At 39.0% G+C, this 22,391-nt stretch overlaps 1 protein-coding gene across 6 annotated transcripts in view; it reads right to left on the minus strand.

The window, feature by feature from the left end:
* slc8a4b (solute carrier family 8 member 4b) overlaps positions 1-22,391 on the minus strand; it is a 100,738-nt gene that overhangs the window by 73,638 nt on the left and 4,709 nt on the right. The window contains exon 1 of one of the 6 annotated variants that reach the window (XM_051648622.1): positions 22,057-22,151. The exons of 4 other annotated variants lie outside the window; for them this stretch is intronic. The gene's annotated coding sequence lies outside the window, so the exon portion shown is untranslated. Of the gene's footprint in view, positions 1-20,777; positions 20,843-22,056; positions 22,152-22,391 lie in introns of those variants that run through there. One more of the 6 variants, XM_051648639.1, reaches the window with a different exon arrangement.

Below are 22,391 nucleotides of genomic sequence, written 5' to 3' on the forward strand. Positions count from 1 at the left end.
AATGTATCCGGATTAATGTATGCATAGCCTAACTTCTGTTGTTGCGGATGCTGCTACGCCACTAGGTGTCAGCGCAACATAAACAGACATTTAACTGAGTGCACTTTTAAGAAGGCTGGTGGGGACATTAGCACACCAGCATCCAGAACACAACGTATTATTGAGGCAGAGGCTCACCCAGTTCCTGACTTTGATCCCTACTGACTTCTATGCAAACTCAATGAGGCAGAGAGAAATACATGCATAATAGGGATTTATTGGAGATGGAGACCAAATGTGACTATTGTGTAGCTCATAGTGTATCCCTCAAAAACTCAAGATGAAGGACTCGCCCCATCAGTCTCACAGCCAGACACACTGAGAGACGTTGGCAATTATATTTCATAATTAGCTAATTGCACGCCTGGCAGCTTATCATGATGGCGAATGGGTGTCTTGTGCTGGTGTTGTGGCCATGCATGTTAATTAGATGTTAATGCTTGCTGGTAATTGTTGTGGAAACTGGTGTAACATGTAAGATTGGACAAGAGATAAATGCTCACATGGTCATGACTGTGATCAAAATAGCAGCTTTAACTGTGAATGGAACTGTGCATAGATTTGTGTGTGTATGTGTGTGTGTGTACACCTGTGTGTGTTATGCTGACGAAGCCCTCAGAGCATGTCCACTCATGGGTGAAAGCACCGCAGTGTATACTAGATCAACCTTCACGCATATACACAGTGAGAAACTATGAAAAGGGCAGGAGAAGGAGAAAGGTCACCCTGGGACATGAAACAAGGTTTAAAAGTAGATAGAGAACAAGAGCATGAATAAACAAATAAAAAGAGATGAAAATGAAAAACAAAGGACAGACATAAAAAATAAAAAAGACACAAAGACAGGCAAACAGATAGATAGTCGCGATGTGCATGAGAACTCAGAAATGACAGCACAAAAAAGCCCACCTCTGCATCCCCCTAGATCTGGCCCTGGTTTGAAATGTTATGGAGATATATTTTTAACTGCTTTTTTAGGTCTAGCAGTGTGACGCATGAACTGCATGGCTCAGAAAGTATTTTATGATACTTTTGGGTGCTTTAATAAGCTATAAAGTGAGGCACTGTCAACTGTTGAGAAGACGGACTGGGATGTTCATTACATTTTTTCCTTTTTTGTTTCTCATTTGACAGAAAGTCATACAGGTTTAGAACGATATGAGAGTAAGTAATGAAAAATCATTTCCTTTATAAATGCGACGCTCATGATGCGAGACCCTGAAAAACATCTGACGCATGTGTGCACAGACCCTCAGTTAAAACCTAGTGCAGAATTGATTTATGCTGCATACAGTGATTTAGATCTCCTGCACGTTTCAGAAGGGAACATATCATCAGTCAGAGTGGCTCAAGTTCTCTGACCTCTATCCGGACTGATCTAAGAGCAGTGAATACTGCAAATTCTGGATGGTGACCTTAAGCTGCAGCTGAATCGTGAGTTTGTTTGGACAGGAACAGCAAGCTCAGAACCAGGCAGCCCACTACTCACAAAACAAGCAGCTGGCAGCTCAGCAGGAGAGAGTATTTGTGTGTGTGTGTGTGGTGTGTGTGTGTGTGTGTGTGTGTGTGTGTGTGTGTGTGTGTGTGTGTGTGTGTGTGTGTGTGTGTATGTGTGTGTGTGTGTGTGTGTGAGTCAACGTGTACTGTATGTGCCCTTGTCATTGGAAACCAATCGTTATATCAAAAACCTCAGTTTGTGAGCTAATAATTCAGTAACTCACCTGAAATCGCATTCACAATACCTCAAACTGTCAAAAAATCATTAAAAAAATATACATAATCCAATCCACACTTTTCGCACAGATTTATTTCTGAATTGACTGAATTGAATTGACAAGAAAAAAAAAACATATATACAAGTATATTCACAACGTTTATGAGCACTGACTTTTTTGGGGTCAACAGCATATCTTTTTGATAATTGCCCTGATTTAATAAGATCCCAAATAGCAGGTACTTATTTGCTTGTGCAATCTATCAAATTGCATGTGTGCGTCATGACTCTAATGCATGTCATCAATGGGTGTTCATTGAATTTTCTGTTTTGCCACAATGACAGCATGATGCACAGCACAAATCAGATTAATGATAACAAATCAGTCTTTCATTTGTTTTTATTTGCTCTCGCAGTGTCTGTTTATGAAAAGATTTTCAGGCTTGATGAATCACGTAGTCACTTTAGTAAATCTTAGTAAGTCTTACAAATAACAGAGCACTTAAACATTAAAATCATATACCCTATAAACAACATTGAATTTTTCCTAATTACAGAAATAGTTGAAAAGTGCAGCCATGGCATTCTGCTAAACTTCTACTTTTGTGTTTCACTGAAGAAAGAAAATCATGCAAGTTTAGAATGGCATAAGGGTGTGTTAATGAAAACAGAATTTCCATTTTTGGGAGAACTATTCCTTTAAATTACATTAAACAGAGTTCTCCCACTACAGTGTTGAGCTGATCTTACAGATTGCATTGGGACTAATCATCAAGCGAATGATTCAGCCACTACTTCTGCAAGCTCATTATTCCTGTGGCTGCCTGCACTGTTCACGGCCAATAATAGTATTGATCTGTCCCAGTCTTGAGGGTCAAGTTAAAGGCAGGTGCAGTCCTGAAGACATTTTACTAGACTGATTAACAACCGTGCTTGTAAATTTCAACATACAGCATCACTAAAAGAGAAGTTAAGGCTTAGTGAATGGGGAGAAATATATGATGATGAAATGTACCACGACACAGATAGAGAGAGGACGTCAGGAGCTGAGGGTGGTGAGATGACAGCGACAGTGTAAGGAGAAAGAGAGAAAGTGAGAGAGTGAGAGCTAAAAAAGAGACATGGGGTGTAAAAATTAAAGAGATAATAGGAAAGACTGAGAGAGTGAGAAAATAGTTGCCAAATTTAGAGAAGATAAACATCCACAATCTAATTATAATTCAGTGCAACATGTCATTTCTCATCAAATCCTCAGTCAACATTCAAGTTTCTCCCTTTAGATCAGGGATTCCCAACCTTTTTTGTCAGAGCATGTTCTATCGTCTCTGTGATCTACAGGTAAATTATTTATTATAAATGATTTATTAATCATTTAATAATTCACTATATATAATTCATTATATTAATTACATGTACATTCAATGACCCATTGCTGTATTTTAGATAACATTTTTAGGCTTATGTATTGATTTTTTATAACACACAATTTATTTAAAATGTAATATATACTGTGTATATATATATAGAGAGAGAGAGAGAGAGAGAGAGAGAGAGAGAGAGAGAGAGAGAGAGAGAGAGAGAGAGTTTAGATTACTATCCTATAGGGGAAAAAGGAAAAAGATAAAAATAAAGAATGAATAGCTGTGTCCAAACATTTGACTGGTGGTGTATATCAAATATTAGATAACAACAGGTGAATAAAACAGGAATTTACTATGGGAGCATATTTTGCCCCACATTTCAAATATCAGCAGTCTCCGTAACATTCAAGCATATTGGTTGACTGAGTGTGCCGCCCTGCAGGTGTATTTGCTCAACATGGTGAAACAAATTCTTGCTACATCTACGACATCAGGGGGTGCTACAACTTCTTGCAGATTTATTTATGTTTTGTTATTTTTATTTATCTTGTTCATTGCATCACAAATCAAATGCCATGGACTCTGAAAAAAATCCCAAAGAGTCCGAAAGGCTCGAGTCCGAGTCAAGTCAGAGTAAAAATGTATCCGAGTCCGTGACAAGTCCAAGTCCATTACATCCGAGTACGAACTCAAGTACCCCAACTCTAGTCATATCTATAGAAGTTGGCCAAATCAGGTAGATACCAGTATGGACAGGTTGCCTGTCATATTCTCACCCTCAAAAAGCATGACCAAAACTCAAAAATACAAACCAGACTACATTATATATGGATTCGCTAGCAGCGAAGATAAACATGGTTTATGACAACCCCAATATCTTTTGTGTGGTAAATTACTTGCTGCTGAGAGCATGAAACCATTGAAATTCAAGAGACATTTAGAAACCAAAATCGTAATTTTTTCAAAGACCACCCCAGCACCCCCCTAGATCCGGCCTTCAGTAGCAGCAAATGTGAATCTTGTGAAAATTTTGCAGAACAACACGTAGTTACAAAATAAGTACATTATTGTACACATATACGCTGTTCGTATTTTCATGTTAGTACGTTCACTCTAAAAAATGCTGGGTTACTTTTTCAACCCAGATGCTGGGTTGGGCCTGTTGGGTCATTTAATTGGGAAATTTTCTCTCTGTTGGTTAGTTTTTGTGTATCCCAGTCACTGGGTTAGTGACTGGGTCATTTTCACTGACAGTTGGAACTATACACCCCTCCTCCCACCCCAATGCAACAACCCAGCAGTGGCGTTAGAACAACCCAGCAGATGAGTTACCTGACGCTAGCTTTTTGGATCGTCTTCAGGAGTGAGCAGTTATCAGAGCAGACAAATTGGATGATTTATTCTGTGAAATAAGGTTTGTGTCAGTGTTTTTATCTAAAATATCATTACTGTACACAAGAAAATGCAAAGACACCACTCCATAATCATAACATGACATCTCATATGACATCAACTGTTATTAGATGTCAAGCTAGTTTCATGAGCTTTGGCTTTGCTAGTCTGTAATGCCCACTGGATGCTGAACAGGTTTATTTACTTTTTCAGATTTTTTAGTAATGCAAACGTCCTCTTTCGGCGAAATTTGCCTTTTTGAAAACAAAATATATCACCTACATGATTCATTTAGTTCATACCCTGTATCACCCTGCCTACACCGGACGCGAGCAGTGCATCGCTGATACGAAGGCCATTTCACAACACTCGTGTCTCGAGCTTCAACACACCGCTCTACACAGGGCTTCATCCAAATCCAAGATACGTTGGTGTGCATGGTAAACACTGAAAACGTATTTGAGTTTAGAGTAGAAAATAGTCAGGGGGAAAAAATAAGGTAACTATTAATTAATAAATAAATTATGAGCCATTAAATATCAAATCAAAGTCTGATTTTATTTTTATTTTTTTTTTTTTTTTTGCACTTTAAAACCATCACCAGTGAGGCAAAACTGGTGCAAACTTCGACTGTTATTGCATAGAAACATTTACATTTATTAACCATGCTTCCAGTAATCCAGTTAGATTGCTAACATTATGGGTTGATATCTTTCTTTAACCTTTTTTCTTTTCTTTCTTATTGTCTTTTTGTAGGTTGGAACAAATATAGTGGAGTACCACCAGGCTGAGATGTCAAGGCCTTATTCCGCTACATCCTACACTCAGCAAAACAGGCCGTCATTTTGAATTCTTATTTTTATTTATTTAATTTTATGGATTTAAATCATTCCTTAAATAATAAATTTTTAGTAATAGACACTAGAATTATAAGTAACATTTAAAGGGATAGTTCACACAAAAATGTAAATTCTCATCATTTACTCACTCTCATGCCATCCCAGATGTGTATGACTTTCGTTCTTTTGCTGAACACAAATGAAGATGTTTAGAAAAATATCTCAGCTCTGTAGGTCCATTCAATGCAACTGAATGATGACTAAAAACTCTGAAGCTCCAAACAGCACATAAATGCAGCATAAAAGTAATCCATAGTGGTTAAATGAGTGTGAAAGTGAGAAAAAGTGAGAAAAAGAATGTTTAATGTTTTGTTTTTTTCTATAAATCTTCACTTTCACATCTAAGAGTCACACGTGGCACCTGTTTATTTGGAGATTTAGATTAAGAAAGGATTTAAATATTGATCTGTTTCTACACCTAACATATCACTTTTGAAGACATGGATTAAACCACTGGAGTCATATGGATTACTTTCATGCTGCCTTTATATGCTTTTTGGAACTTCAAAGTTCTGGCCACTATTCACTTGCATATAATGGACCAAACAGAGCTGAGATATTCTGAACAAAAACAAATAATTTAAGAAGCAGAAGAAAGGCATACACATCTGTGATGAAGGTGAGTAAATGAGAGATTTTTTCATTTTTTGGTGAACTATTCTTTTAATAATACAATGGGGGTTTAATGTTTTTAATGCCTAGTGTATTTAACATTAATTATAAATGTTACTTTATTGTTCTACATGCTGTTTATTAAAATGTTTGTAAAATAGTTTAAATGTACTTATTGCATGTATGTAATTATATTTATCCAATAATTAAGGAGCTACCATGTTTACACATTTGTTTATGGTGTGGTTTGTTTTAAAATATTTTTAAGGATAAAACAATCTGAAAATAATAACCCACTTATGAGATCAAATTATCCCAGCATTTAGGTTGAATAAATAACCCATTTGCTGGGTTAAAATGAACAACCCAACTTGCTGGGTTAGTTTAGCCCAACGTGTGTTCTGTCCCATATTTAAACAGCGGCTGGGCTAAAAACAACCCAATTTGGGTATAGTAGTCAAAGACACCTAATATAAAGTGGGGCCGAAATATTTGTTACTTTTGTACGGTAAACAATTTTGGTAGTGTGTTGGGTCGCCATTTGATGTCCAGTGTTAAATCTGGGTCCTGAAGCAAAAACAGTTGAAAACCATTACTTTTGATAGTCTTCCTGGAAAAGAATATCCAGTAACACTGTTCAGGACTGCGTTCACAGTTCACCCTCGAGCAGCTGTAATTCAACAGTCTTTTGACTGATTAAGTGTGCGGGCCGCATTCACAATGTGTTGGCTCACAGGAGATCACTGATGGCCAAACTTACACACAGATAACAGCTCATCAATTAACAGCAGGAGGGTGCCTGACAGTTATGAGATGCCAGGAGTTACAGCCTTTGCTGTTTTCCCTGATTAATTTGCTATGGAAGGGCAAAGGTTATGGCTGCACATTGCCCTTCAAATGAGCATACACACTGTAACTCTCTCTCTCTCTCTGTCTCTCTATGTCTATCCCCAAACACCACTTCCCTAGCCGCATCTCAGTTTGTTTGCAAATGAACAGAAAAGGGCAAGTTATTGAAAATGAAATGACTAGCTTGGTGACCTAACCCAGTAAATCATTCGCACAACAGCAATCACAAAACACGGCTTAACGTCCTGCTCTCATTCAATCACTATTTTAATACAAATCCCACTAATATTTTGAAAAGTTAAAAGGGGAGTTAAAGGCAACAAGCTGTTACTCTTGCTTCTGAGTCAATGATCACATGAGTTCTTCAACTGATACTGCATATTTTATTGATTTTAGCATCAACATTTGATATGCTGCACTTCACCTTGTTCCAACATAACATAACATTCATATGGTTTAACATGTTATTGTTTAACTTTACATCCTTTGATATTATTACCAGCACAACAAATCCAATAAATTAGTGCTGTGTTTTTCAGTCAGAGTATGGTGATGGGGGCGTGGCCAAGCGACGTCTGTAGAGAGACCGAGAGAGACGGAACAGTAAGGATTGAGACCTGTAGGAAATCACCTCTAACAGCTGTTTTGTGCTTTCAGTGAGAGTGGAGAGGGATAAAAATGGCAATCCAGACTGCCGGGAGGGAGAGAGAGAGAAGCACAAAGCTGTGTGTGTGTGTGTGTGTGTGTGTGTGTGTGTGTGTGTGTGTGTGTGTGTGTGTGTGTGTGTGTGTGTGTGTGTGTGTGTGTGTGTGTGTGTGTGTGTGTGTGTGTGTGTGATTGCTGTCCTAAAAAGCACTTAAAAGTGTGACAATAAAACTTACGTTGGACTGTTAACCTGTCCCCTGCTTCCTCCTTCAAAGAGAGTTAAAGAACCATGTCACAGTGGTGCCGAAACCCGGGATGGAGGAAGGATATGCTGCCATGACGTCCTCGCCGCTGGAAAAAATCTTCCAGTCCCTCACCAGCATCCATCAAGCACAACACCAGGCCCTCAAGGAGCTGCTGAAGGAGCAGGAGAAGTATTTCAAGGTGCTCCTCCAGGTCCATCTGCTACTGCTGCTGTCTGGGGAAGTCCAACTCACGGCACAAAAACTCCCGGTTGCCAACCTCCTGGAGTATTCCAATTTGAGGAAAGCCATCCTGCAACGGGTCGGTTGCAGCCTGGAACAGCACCACCAGCATTTCCGCACACTGACGCTAAGCGAGGTCGATCGCCCGTATGTCTTCACACAACAGCTCAGCGACACCTGCCAAAGCTTGGTTCAATCCGAGACTTTGGATATAGGTAGGAGGGTGAAAGTGAGGTGAGTGCACAGGGATGTTCAAAATTGCCCTGTAGTGACGGTCATAATTACATTTTGAATACAAATGCATAGTGCTGAGGCAGTGGTTAGTCCTCGTCTCACACATCCACTAAATTTGGGTACGAATTGGCTGGATTTTACAACTTTATTGAGGGAATTTGTGTGGATGGGTCCTGTAACAAAGTATATCGGTGTGTGGAGGGCGATTCGCTGGCTGGGGAGGTGGTGCCAGGGCCGTCTACATCAGCTCCACGTCAGTATGGCGCAAGGGAGGGGGAAGCTGCGGCTTCCCCAGCCCTTAGAGAATTCCCTGCAGAGGATTTCCCTCTGCAGCAGATGAGAGACGAAACCCTTAGGCATGCCTTTGACCATGTGCAAGTGATTGATTGCACTCTCCTACCCATATTTTTTTATTATTAAGGATATGTGATGCAGGACACTCAGACAAAAGAAGATACAACACAGTTGTTAGTACCGAAGAGCCGTTGGGAAATGTTATTCCAGATGGCTCATTATAATCCAATGGTGGGTCACTTAGGACAGGAAAAAACACTAACCCATCTGATGGCCCATTTCTATTGGCCGGGCATTCACGAGGATGTTCGCAGGTGGTGTGCGGCATGCTGTGAATGTCAGCTGGTGAATCCCGTGGCCACCCCAAAAGTGCCATTACGCCCCCTTCCATTGATATAGGTACCCTTAGAAAGAATTGGCATGGACGTTGTCGGGCTATTAGAGCAGAAGGCACGCGGGCATCGCTTTGTGTTGGTTCTGGTGGACTACGCAATGCGATATCCAGAAGCAGTGCCTCTGTGCAACATCTCAGCACAAAGTGTTGCGGAGGCACTCTTCAGAATAATCTCCCGATGCTTGATGTCCTATGGGAAAATTGGGGGGAGGGACCTTCAAACAGTAAAAACAAAATTCAATATGTTCTTGACCTGAGAGCAAAACTCCACAACTGGGGCAATTAACACACGAAAATTTGCTCCAAAATTAGCATCAAAGACGGCTGTACAATAGGGGTACTCAGCTATGGGACTTTACACCGGGAGATAAAGTCCTTAAATTACTCCCCACATCAAGCTCTAAATTACTCGCCAAGTGGCAAGGACTCTTTGAGGTCACACGGCGAGTTGGGAAGTCGATTATGATTTACCACCTCAATCTCCTAAATCCGTGGAGAGAGGCGGTACCCATGACTTTGGCAATGGTGGTTCCAGAGATGGAGGAGCTCGGACCGGAGGTGAACTTAAAAGCCACTGATTGAGTCACCCCGGTCACTTGCAGAGACCACCTCTCACCGTCACAAGTTACAGAGGTTGCCGACGTGTTCTCACCTCTCCCTGGTCGTATGAATCTCATAGAGCACCGTATCGAAATTACCCTCAGGGTAGTGGTGCGCAGTCGTCCCTACCGATTACCTGAACACAAAAAAAAAAGTGGTTCGAGAAGAATTAAAGGCCATGCTAGATATGGGGGTAATAGAAGAATCCCACAGTGACTGGGTCAGCCCGGTGGTGCTGGTTCCAAAGTGTGATGGTTCGTTCCGGTTCTGTGTGGATTATAGAAAAGCCAATGCGGTGTCTAAATTTGATGCATACCCAATGCCTCAGATTGATTAACTGCTTGATCAGTTAGGCGTGGCTCGCTTTTATTCAACACTGGATTTGACAAAGGCATATTGGCAGATCTCCTTAACTCTCATGTCCCTTGAAAAAACTGCATTTTCCACACCATTTGGCTTACTAAAAAGGGGGCACCAGATCCGGTCCAGTGGACGGAGCTTTGTCAGCAGGCATTCACGCAGATGAAAGCTGCACTTTGCGGCGGGCCGTTATTGCATTCTCCTGACTTCTCTCTCCCTTTTATCCTGCAGACAGATGCATCAGACAGGGGGTTGGGAGCGGTACTGTCCCAGATGGTGGAGGGGATGGAGGGTCCCGTGCTGTATATTAGTTGTAAGCTCTCGCCGAGAGAGTACAGCACCATCGAGAAGGAGTGTTTGGCCATCAAGTGGGCAGTCCTCACACTCTGGTACTATCTGTTGGGACGTGCTTTCACCCTCTGTTCGGACCACGCCTCCCTCCGGTGGCTCCATTGCATGAAGGATACCAATGCACGGATCACTCATTGGTATCTAGCTCTCCAGCCTTTTAAGTTTGAGGTGATCCACAGTCCCGGGGGCGCAGATGGCTGTTGCGGGTTTCCTCTCCAGAAATTGTGGGGTAAGTGACAGGCTGGATGGCTCCCCGGCCTGAGTCGGGTGATGGGGTATGTGGTAATGGGGGCGTGGCCGAGCAACGTCTGTGGAGAGGCCAAGAGAGACAGAACGGTAAGGAATGACACCTGTAGGAAATCACTTCTAACAGCTGTTTTGTGTTTGCAGTAAGAGTGTAGAGGGATAAAAAGGCAATCCAGACCACCGGGAGGGAGAGATAGACGCACAAAGCTGTGTGTGTGTGTGTGTGTGTGTGTGCATGCTGTCATAAAACGTACTGAAAAGTGTGAAAATAAAATTTGCATTGGACTGTTCATCTGGCCCCCGCTTCCTCCTTCAAAGAGAGTTAAAGAACCTTGTCACACAGAACATATCCTAATGGAGTTAATTAACAGAGGTTCGGGAGGAGCATGTTAATTTTAATCTGACAAATCACAGCAAGCATGCAGGAGTATATAGGCCGCCGCTTACCTGCTTCCTGTGACAACTCTCCTGGCATCGAACTACTGAAATAAGATACCACTACAAGCTCCAAAACTGCTCCACCGAGAAATCATTAGTATCTATGATTTGTTTACTGTCTTTAGTGATTTGCGTTACAACAAAACCCCAATTATTAAGCAACTGCATGAAGATGCGGTGCCGTTATTCAAGGTTAAACTGTTATTTGTAGGATATTAGGTGAAGAAGAGTGAACAGTTGCTGTAATATGACTTGAATCTAGAAAACCCATACCTAGCCTTGCTAGATCATTCTGAAAATGACTTTATGACCTGTGATCACTTTTATAACTGACAAATGAATGATTATAGCCTGATGTACCTTTTAAAATATGTGTAGTGATTTGTAATCACGTATAACTGTCAAATTGATGGTCATAATCTTTATTCTTGTGTTATTCATGTGATTTTTACCAAGAATTGTAACTATTCGGGATAAAACACCTCATGTTTACTATCGTTGAAATTCTTTCTGCATTTCAGGAATGTTTATGTTACTAAATTTTTTGACATATTCAGTTGTATCCAAGATATAAAAGTTCATGATTAAAAATGCACTATTTTGAGCCGGACATTTGTAAGAATCCTCCACACAAAGGATTGTAAATCAACTTTGAAAAGGACAGACCAGTTGACCATGTGACTCTGAAAAGCCACTTCTGATTGGCTCAGGACATCTTTGGGGTGCGGCCAATTTCAGCTCAAAAGTTTCCTACCAAGGAAGAAGTCTTCGGTGGCGGTCTCCTCTCTTCTACGGCTCTCTTGCTCCTCCATTTCCTCTGCAGCTCCTCATTCCTCCGCGCTCTTGCCCTCATGGCTTGCAGCCTCCTTGCCATGTAGAGTCCAAGGAAACTCAGGACCTGAAGTCCCGAGTAAGCCTCTCACTCTCTGCTCTATGGGTCACACACACGTAACTGGAGTCACAAGTCTTCCTTGCAGAAGGCCTCGCTTCAAAGCCCACCTCATCATCCATCGAGACAATAACTATCCACAATCATAACAGAGTCCAAGACATCGATGGAATGAACTTTCTACAAAGAGCCAAAGAACCAAGCAACACAAGGTAAAGCAACGCAAGGAAACGCAACAACACGCAAGTACATCTCCAGACTTTTGCAGAAAGTGCTGGTGTATTATTTAAATACTTTGGGTAATCTGACTGTAAATTGATTTAGACTCAGAGAAGGATAAATGGTTCTTAAGGCATTGTTTACAGACTCCATAAAGTTCATTTTCTCTGTACTGATCATTTCTTTCACATTCTGTCACTTTACTCACCAACCTGTTTCATGTTGTATGTGTTAGATTAGTTTTTATGTTTAGAATAGCAATAAAGTTTGTTTGTCTTCAAAGATAACTTGACAGTGGTATATTTTGCTAAATAATTTCATAACTTGATTTTAAAAGATCTTGCTTCAAAGCTATAATATGTGTGATATTATTTTCAATAAGCCGTGAGAATAATATTACTCCAATAGGTGAATTAATCATAATTCCCTTATTAAAGCTAATTCCTTCCAATAGAAACTGTGAGCAGGTACAACAAGATGTTGTATTACGATTTTATTGGTGGAGAATTTTATTCAGACAAATAATCGAATTATTTGTCATTTATCTTTCTTATAATTGTTGTTGAACACGACTAATTCAATTATAAACTTCCCTACATAATAATGACGTAGAATGCAGAAAGTTTAATTTAATTCCTAACACACATACTGTTCCTACATATTGCTGTTATTAGTGGTATTGTGACAAATATTTATATATGATTTAAATCTGGGTTCTCACAAAATAGCGCTGGGATGAGTGACTAATAAGAGATTGAGAGTGGAAAGCACGCATGTTGGGAGTGAGTGATAATTGCCCAAACTGTCTCTATCGCTCCACACACCGTCTGAATGTCACAACTCACGTTACATCAGGTAAACTCAGATTTGTATTTGCATCTTTGTTTGCAGTTCTTTGTCCTCTCCGTCTCTATCTGTACAGCGAGTCAGAATTTCTATCATAATGGCTCTTGGTCCTCAATCTAGGCATGATTTTAATGCAAATGTCGGACGATCGCGGTTGGTTGTTGACAGATCGGTGCTTCCCTAATGGGTACAGTCTTCACTGTATGATTATTAGGTAAAAAAATACATTTTTAAAGCTAATAAAATGATCCAGCCAAGAGCTGTGAGTGGTTTTCTCATTTTCTTGTTTACCCTTTCGCAAATACTATCAAAAAAGGTTTATCAGAACAACAAATTCAATCTCTCAGTCGATGGTCCTCAAACGCATATCACAGCTACATCAGATCCAATTGTTTCCACATCAGGAAAGCTCATCAATCACTAATCAGCTTATCCCTTATCAGTACCACCTGTCTCCTGCCGTGAGCTCTCTCTCTCTATAGAGCAGTCTCCCATTCGAATCGCGGTGTGAGCCCTCCCTTTCGAACGCAGTGCGAGCCAAGTCTCGCTCTTATTTTCTCCATTCGATTGCTTGCTGAGCTTACCCGATTGAATGCCGTGAGCACTTTGAGAGCAAAATTAAGAGGCAAGATCTATGAAGAACTTTGTGCTCTTGTAAACAATTTTGTGCTCTAGTAGTCATTTGATCATAAGCACATTGGTTGTATAGTTATGAATTGTGATGACACGGCAAAAAAGTCACACCCACAAAGCATATATGAGATGCAGTTCACAAATGGTCAAAACACAGAATCGAATAGAGCATACATTTGAGCCAGTGCTCGACATTAAGCATTGTCAAGTAAATTGGTCATTCACTTGTCCGAGTAAAAAAGTTACTTGTCTGAAGATAAAAAAGGACATTTAAGTTATATGCTCAAGTAACATGTCAAAGTTTATGTTGTATATTTTTCTAAATTTATGACCAATGGCCAACCTAATAGTGTCCCTATGCAATCAACTCTGTGAAAGAAATGTAAACTGCACTGGGTAGGGGAGGAGGCTATTGTCACATGATAATTATTTTATTACGTATGGTAGTCAAATAAAGAAAAGCCTCGATCACCACCATTAACAGCAGGGATGCTCACACTTCTATAGAATGAGATCTACGTTTTCATCATGTTATTGCAGCAAGATCTACCATGTACAATAAAGTGTAAATGTAAATAATACATTATTACAATACCAAAATTTCAGTAGTCGGTAGTGAAATTTAACGATTCTCAATACCAGCTTTAAAACCACAACAAATAATAAATAACTAATTTTTAATTATGGAAGAATGATTTCAAGTTTTAAGGAATTATTCAAGACTAGTAAACAGTCAGTAATGAAATAATAAAAAACAGCAATTAATAGAAATAGATACAATTTTTGAAATGTATTTGACCGTTCAGGTGCGCGTTAGCGTGAGCATTTTCGGAACACACGCGTATGTTCAGCACACACACATGCACTGCCTGTCAATCAAACAGGGCGCAGCTGTTGCTATATCACTTGCGAATTATAAAATTACGTGCACTGGATTATTTTCAACAGCAGAATAAGAATATGAACTTTCTAATAAGTGACACAGGCCTAGGCCATCACAAATATAGCTGGCTATTTTTTTGTTATTGCCGTTTTAATCAGTCTGACTGTCCAGTCGGACAGTTAAATTCTCTTTCACTTGCCTCTTCAAAAATCCACTTGTCCCAGACAAGCGGATAAGTGTTAATGTTGAGCCCTGTGAGCCATCAAAGAAATTAAGCAAAAGCGGTTACCTGTGTTGAACTTGCTCCTCATATGCTGAAAATAGTTACATTGTCAGAGTCGCTGGCAGGGCCAGCCCATCCTACAGGCAATACAGGTGAATGCCTGACAGGGCCCCGTGAACACATGCAAAGCATATGAACAAGTAATAGAATTTAAAACATTGATGACTTTTAATTTGAAACTCTCCGCAGTTGGTTTGAAACGCGCACATAAGACCAATGGTCAGTGAACATTTTTACTAAATAATACATTAGATTTCAGTTTGTTTAGCACCAATCATGAGTCTCATGGAATAATTTATTAGACTTTTGAATAATACTTTTGTCCTTTTGAAGCTTGAAGAGGTGGTCACCATAAACTGCCATTGTATGACATCACTGAGAACAAATTTTTTTCACAATTTCTCCCTTTATGTTAAGAAAATGAAAGAATGTCATATGGAGTTATAACAGCACAGGGGTGAGCAAACAATGACAGAATTTTCATTTTTGGGTGAACTAATCCTTTAATAGAAAAAGAGCATTTATTTAAACCAAGCTGCAAAAACAATGCTGTGTTATTGAAAGATGAGACAGTTCAAATTGGATTATTGGACCGAAAAAAAAAACATAAGTATCCAATTCCATTAACAAATGTTTTAAATGTCATGAATGTTTGATAGTTTATGCTGTGCTTGTTTGAACAGTTTGATACATTCAGATGAAATGTGTTGGGTGTACGTTATGTTAACCCTGAAATGTAGTTTTATAATGCTGTGTGGAGTTGTAAATACGGTTGTATTGGAAGAGCTGCAGGATGTTAGTCAATCACAACCATGGCCGTTTACATTCAAGTCTTAAAAAGCCAGATAGCTTAAAACCGAGCGTTTTAGACAGAGGGCCAGAGATAGGGTGGAAAATTATTATATACTGTATGTCTAAATTATGACTGTTTTGATGCAAAAAAAAAAACTTTACTACCATTATATAATTATTAAAATACTGTATGTCATTACCCCTTTAAGTCCTTTTTACTATAATTTCTCCTTCCTGCCGAGTAGGTGGCAATATGCACAAAGAATGCGAATCGCCAAACTCAAAAGAAGAAGCATGAGAAAGTTAAAGTGGAGATTGCTAGTAAAAAAAGGACTAAAATATTGGTCTGTTTCTCACCTACACCTATCTATCGCTTCAGAAGATGTGGATTTATCCAGTAGAGTACTATGGATTATTTTTATGCTGAATTTATGTGCTTTTGGACCTTCAAATTTCTGGCCACCATTCACTTGCATTGTATGGACCTACAGAGCTGAGATATTCTTCTAAAAATATTTGTTTGTGTTCTGCAGAGGAAAGAAAGTCATACACATCAGGGATGTCATGAGAGTGAGTAAATGATGAGAGAATTTTCATTTTTGGGTGAATTATCCCTTTAATATTTCTAATTCATTTTACATTGTACCATTACTAAAACATTGTTCATTTCCAGTTTAAAGCAGATTTTCAACATATAAACAGCTCTTCCCATTGTGTTTTGGCATAATCACTGACCATGTGAATACCTTTACTGAGTGTTCTTTCTATCATCTGCACTGAATCTCTGTGCTGACACTGCACAGCAGTCTAAACCCAGTTCTTGTACCTAAATAAATGCATCATGCACTGTCCCATATCACCACATACACACACTTGAACATCTCAAACATTCTTATGTACACATATATATAGACTGCCAGCCAAAAAGAAAGAACACACACATACAGTGCATGTCCACCACACAGCATGTGTTCAGACACGCCTCTTACAGATTTACATAACCTCTGACATCTTAACGCCCAAGACTGACACAGAACACTGTACCATGGTAAAATTCAAGTATGCTGATATACAGCGAAGAATCAAATTACCAAACCTAAATAATTAAAACTCTGTGCTACTAATTAACAAGTGTATCAACAAAACCTCTGGGAAGAAAAAAGGGGAAGTGAAAGAGAGAGAGGAAAAAAAAATAGGAGGAAAGACAGAAATACATGTTCTGGTATTGCTGATAAAATAAACATTAATAAAAAGAAAGAAGAACTGTCAGGAAGGAAAAAATAAATCTCTCAAGAAATTTTATGTACTAATACAGTACAAACAAATAGGACTTGTATGTAAAAATACAAAACAAATATTTAAAAAAAAAAACAATGTGTGTATTTGCATCAAGCCTATTTTCCTTTTTCTCCATTTATAAGGATGACACATAGTATGTGACTAAGCACTTTGCACACTGAGCATTAAACAGTAAGCTCACTTTGAAACATAATCCAACACTTATTTATTGCTCTCTATTTGGTACCTAGTTAATAAAAATCACAATGTGAGAAGTGAAGGAAAGAAAAACAGAGAGGAATAGAAAAGAAAGGCAGAGAGAGAGCAAGGGGGAAGGAAACACAGTGACTTCCTCTCTGAAAGCAGTAATTGCAAATGCTGATTGTGCTGCTGGCTGTGATGTGATGTGAAAGCAGAACACAGCGCTAACTGCCACTTTTGATCATACTAACACATGCATTTGAGGCTGAGAATCTGTCTATCACATACATAAGGCATGACTAGTTTTATTAATTACACTTACCCTCATAGCGCACATACATCCGGGAGGTCCATGGCCCCCCACTTATCACATTAAACACAATTAAGTCAGGTTATACTAAAATGTACTTCTGTTGGCTTGCATTAAAAGTACATTACTATTCACTATAGTTTTAGCACCTAATTTTGTAAACAGGTGAACAGGTAAAAACAGACATTTGGTTTATGCATATATTCACTCACACTCGCAATCCCCAGGCTGACAGGCTGAATTAAAGTGCACTCTCATGACAGTGCGCACTGCACACTGACAGTGTTTAGTAGATGGGGAAATCCTAAAACGTGGTGCTACACCTGCACACCACAGACGTTTTGATATCTTGGAGAAGAGTAAATGGTCAACTACAGACATGATCTATTAAGTTTTGTGTGCTTACAAATATTGTTGTGTTAAAAAAAAATACAGATTATTTTTTAATGTATGCAAATATACACTCACTGAGCACTTTATTAGGAACATTATGGTCCTAATTAAGTTCCTGACGTGGTCTTCTACTGTTGTAGCCCATCCGCCTCAAGGTTCGACATGTTGTGCATTCTAAGATGCTGTTCTTCTCACTACAATTGTACAGAGTGGTTATCTGAGTTACTGCTAGCCTTTCTGTCAGCTCAAACCAGTCTGGCCATTCTCCATTGACCTCTCACATCAACAAGGCATTTCCGTCCACAGAACTGCCGCTCACTGGATGTTTTTTGTTTCTGGCACCATTCGGAGTAAATTCTAGAGACTGTTGTGCGTGAAAATCTCAGGAAATCAGCAGTTAAAGAAATACTCAAACCAGCCCGTCTGGCACCAACAATCATGCTACAGTCGAAATCACTTAGATCAGAGGTTTTCAATTGGTGAGACGCGCCTCCCCTGGGGGGCACCAGAGAGCCCCAGGGGAGGCACAGCACGGGGGAAAAAACATAACGGTTCACGTCTGTACACATCTGTCCTGCTAGCTTGCGTGTTAAAGTGCGTGCTATGCATATGCGTGTTGCAAAATGGATCGCTTTATAGTGTCTACAATACAAAAGTCTACAGGAGAGGAGGCAGATTCCCTTCACCTCCACTTACTTATGTGAGAGCGGGTTTTCTGCTTTGACCCTGCTTAAAAGCAAATACCGATCAAGGCAGCTGGTGGAGGACCATTTACGTTTATTCCTTTCTACCATGCAGCCCCGCATCGAACACCTGTGCGCATCAAAATTCGGACTCATTGTTCCCACTGATGTAGGGGCGACGAAAATGAAGAGGCAAAACTGGCAATCAGATTTTGATTTTCTTTCTTTCTTTTTTTTTTTTTTTTTGGCTTAACGTAGGCCTATATGGAAGTGATTTTTACGCATTTGATACTGTGACAAAACAGCGCTGTCCATCTTGCTGATGTTTGATGTCTGATGTTGATGTTTTCAAAGTTGAATTGGCTTAATTAGCCTAAAATCTCCAAAATAGCTCTTATTCAATTGAGATAACATTAGTAGCCTGTGGCTGTTAATGAAAATGTTTCCAGTTTAGTTATTTGACCGTCTAGGGTTATCTGTTCAGTGATCAGAAAATAGAGCTGTCCATCGTGCTGATTTCGTTCTATGTCTGATTTTGTTGGCTCTTTGGTTATAGGGCTGTTGAGAATATTTCGTTTAGTTTTTTGCCTGTGGATGATTCTGTTCAGAAGGCTAATTTTAACAGTTTCCCAATTGCTTGAATGTGGTAAAAATGTGTTGCAAAGTATGTGTTCATAATATGTTTTAAAAAGAAAGACAAACGTTTTTGAAATGTTTTGAAAAAATATAACCTATTTCAAAATGAATCTGAATTTAAAATGGAATGTTGAAAGCTTAACAAAAAAGTTTATCTCAATAAAAAAAATAATGTATATTGATGAACATAGCCTGAAAGCAATACTAATAATAGTATTACTACTACTACTTATAGTAGTAGCCTAGTAGTATATATAATAGCCTAATTAGTGGTTGTGGAGGTGGGGGAGGGGGGGGCACGGCTGTCTTCAAGTTCTCTAGGGGGAGGCTCACTTTCACCCAATTTGAAACCCCTGACTTAGATAAAAAAAAAAAATTCCCATTCTGATGGTTTATGTGAACATTTACTGAAGCTCCTGACCCGTATCTGCATGATTTTATGCATTGCACTGCTGCCACGTGATTGGCTGATTAGATAATCGCATGAATAAGTAGGTGTACAGGTGTTCCTATTAAAGTACTCGGTGACTGTACATGTAAACGTTTTGTTTTTATCAGTGGAGCTCAACTGGTTTTGCTTCAGGACCTAGATTTTAAATTTGGACTTTAGATCAACTTGCGACCCAACACACACTCAAAAAAAGGATTTTTGCTGCTTGTTCAATTTACTTAATTAAAATGAACTAAAGCAACACAATTCTAGAACATTTTGTTTTAACTTGATCTCATTGCGTTCTATCCGTTTAAATTTGTAAAATGGATGTTTACTTAATCCATTTGAGTTGGAACTACATTAATACTTTTTGTGGTGTTCATTTAGCATTGATACAACTGGGCAGGGAATTTCCATTTCCCATCATGCTTTGCATGAGACTCGATAGGGAGAGTAAATGTTATAGTTAAGTGTTATTTTAAGTGTTTTTGTGCAAGATGACTAACAACTTGTTAGTGTTTAATGTTTTGTTATGTTGAGATTTTTGGGGATTACGATTATGGTGTAGAGTGGACCTTCAGCTAACGATGAGGACAGGTAAATATCGCACATGAAATTGATTGCTCACTTAGTTGAGGAAATGCTTTGCTAACCATAGCATCGTTACTAAACTACACTCTGTAGTGCTTCCAACCAACATGTATTTAGTGTGCTAACATTCCCTTCCACTAGCTAGTTCATAAAGGAAAAAGTTACATTGACATGTCTAATTTTGTTGGTTTTACCCGATCCAACTAGGTTCTTTCTACATAAAGTGTTTGTGTTGAAATTACAAAGTAATTTTAAGTTAATAAAACTCATTTCATACACATGGAACCACTGTCCATTACTGAATCATGTTCAGCCAAAGAGCTATTTTTTCAAGTGCAGTACCAAAATAGTTTAACAAAAGTAAACATAAATGTCCTTGGTCAAACTTTGAAATGTATTATATTACAGTTTTCCATTATGAGGACAACCTGTCCGTGTTGGCGTCTTCCTAATTTGGCTAGCTTCTACCAACTGAAAGATGAATTTGTGCCAAAATACCATTGTGTGATGCACAGCATTTGAAATCAACAACAAAAGATATGGGAAGCACTGTCTCCTACTTTCTAAAAGTTGATAAGCCTACATTATTCATTTTCCTGTCCAAACTATGCATGATTATCTGGTAAGTTGCATTTTATTATTTGCATTCAGCATTGTTTTTCCCTGCTGTCTGTAACCTTATCAGAACAGATCTGCAACCCATTTTTGGTTTGTGACCCACCAGTTGAGAACAACTGGTTTATATTAATAAATAATGAGATTATTTTCATAAAGCAAATGTGAGAACTACTTACAAAATCTAAAAATATTCATGAGCACATTCAGAAACCAGCAGGGAAGGAGATGTCAACCTCAGCTTCAAAACTCTGTCTCTTCAGATAAACTTTTCAATTTCTCCATGGCAGCAGGTTGTCTGTGCTCCTAAAAAACCCTCAGAGCTCTCAGGGCTTTAGAGTTCTGTAAGTAAAATCGTTGGAACTGTCGTCACTGCTAGTTGGTTCCTGCAGCACTGAGGCAGAGCAGCCCTGTGCCATGCTGAGCATCGTCAGCCACACAGCCAGCATGACACTAGCAAACAGTAGGAGGGTATACATCACTCATACTAACACACATACACCCATCCTCACACACATGTGTTGCAAAGTGGCATCTAGCCATGAGCAATTTACATCCCTGCAGGCTCATATAGCTGTCTGCATGCTGGGTTAGAAGCTCAGAGTCACAGCTGACTAGTGTCAAATGAAAATGTCCTCAAGGGGACAGTGGCTATAAATCCTGAACCCATAACATTACCTGAAATACCTTCACATAGTCTTCTCCTCCATACAGATAAAGCATTATCTCTGATTCCTCTTTTTTAATATTTCTCTCTATCCCTCTGAATCTTATCCTGTATATTGAGAAGCTGTTTCTATCATATTAGCATCTGGATTCACTTTGGCAAAGATCTGTGAACATCTTGCTTCATTATCATTAATAAGAGGACGTCTTGAGGTGTGGCACACAACATCTTGCAGTGAGGAAGGGCTGTTAAGTTTTATATAAAGCAATGCAGAGCATGGAACAGAAGGAGTTACCTGAAAATGTTCTAAAGCAATGTTTATTGAAATATTCATATAAGCAAAACTCTGTGTGTTTGAGGACATATGATATCAGGGCTCCAGACTCTTGACTAGTAAAAAAAATTGCAACAATCACCATTGCCGATTATTAGTGTCGATATGTGGTTTCATTGGTTATTCACAAACAAATTCATGAAAAACTCTCAAAATGGTTTGAATCGTTCTAACAACATACTCACTCACTGAGCCGCAAGTGCTTTTCAGTCATATTGCGAAAGAACCGAATAATTGTTACTGTGATATGTAGTTTAGGTTTGTGAGACTTACATTCAATCTATATTGTTTATATGGATAACTTGGAGATAGATTACAGTATTTCACTTTATATTAAATTCTCCACAAAAAGAACATGTACTCTAAATGGTACTTGTCAATGTCACTTAAAATGGTAACTTTTGACAGTTTGTCAACTAAAATTTTAAATGGGGACGTGGGGTAATGCAATAATTACCAGAGCTTCTCCGTGATTTTAATCTCGTGCAAATCTGTCAGATCACGATCATGAATTTTCTGGACTTTTTCTGGACTGCACGTGCTTTCTTTCTTCTGCAGAACACAAATTAAGATTTTTAGAAGAATATTTCAGCTCTGTTGGTCCTTACAATGCAAGTGAATGGTGACCAGAACTTTGAAGCACCAAAAATCACATAAAGGCCACATAAAAGTAATTTATACGACTCCAGTGGTTTAATATATGTTGTCTGAAGCGATAAAATCCCTTTGGGTAAGAAACAGATCAAAATTTGTATCCATTTTTACCCAACACACTCTCAAGGCAAAATCGTC

This window comes from Myxocyprinus asiaticus, chromosome 2 (genome assembly GCF_019703515.2).
Source record: "Myxocyprinus asiaticus isolate MX2 ecotype Aquarium Trade chromosome 2, UBuf_Myxa_2, whole genome shotgun sequence".
Classification (NCBI taxonomy): domain Eukaryota; kingdom Metazoa; phylum Chordata; class Actinopteri; order Cypriniformes; family Catostomidae; genus Myxocyprinus; species Myxocyprinus asiaticus.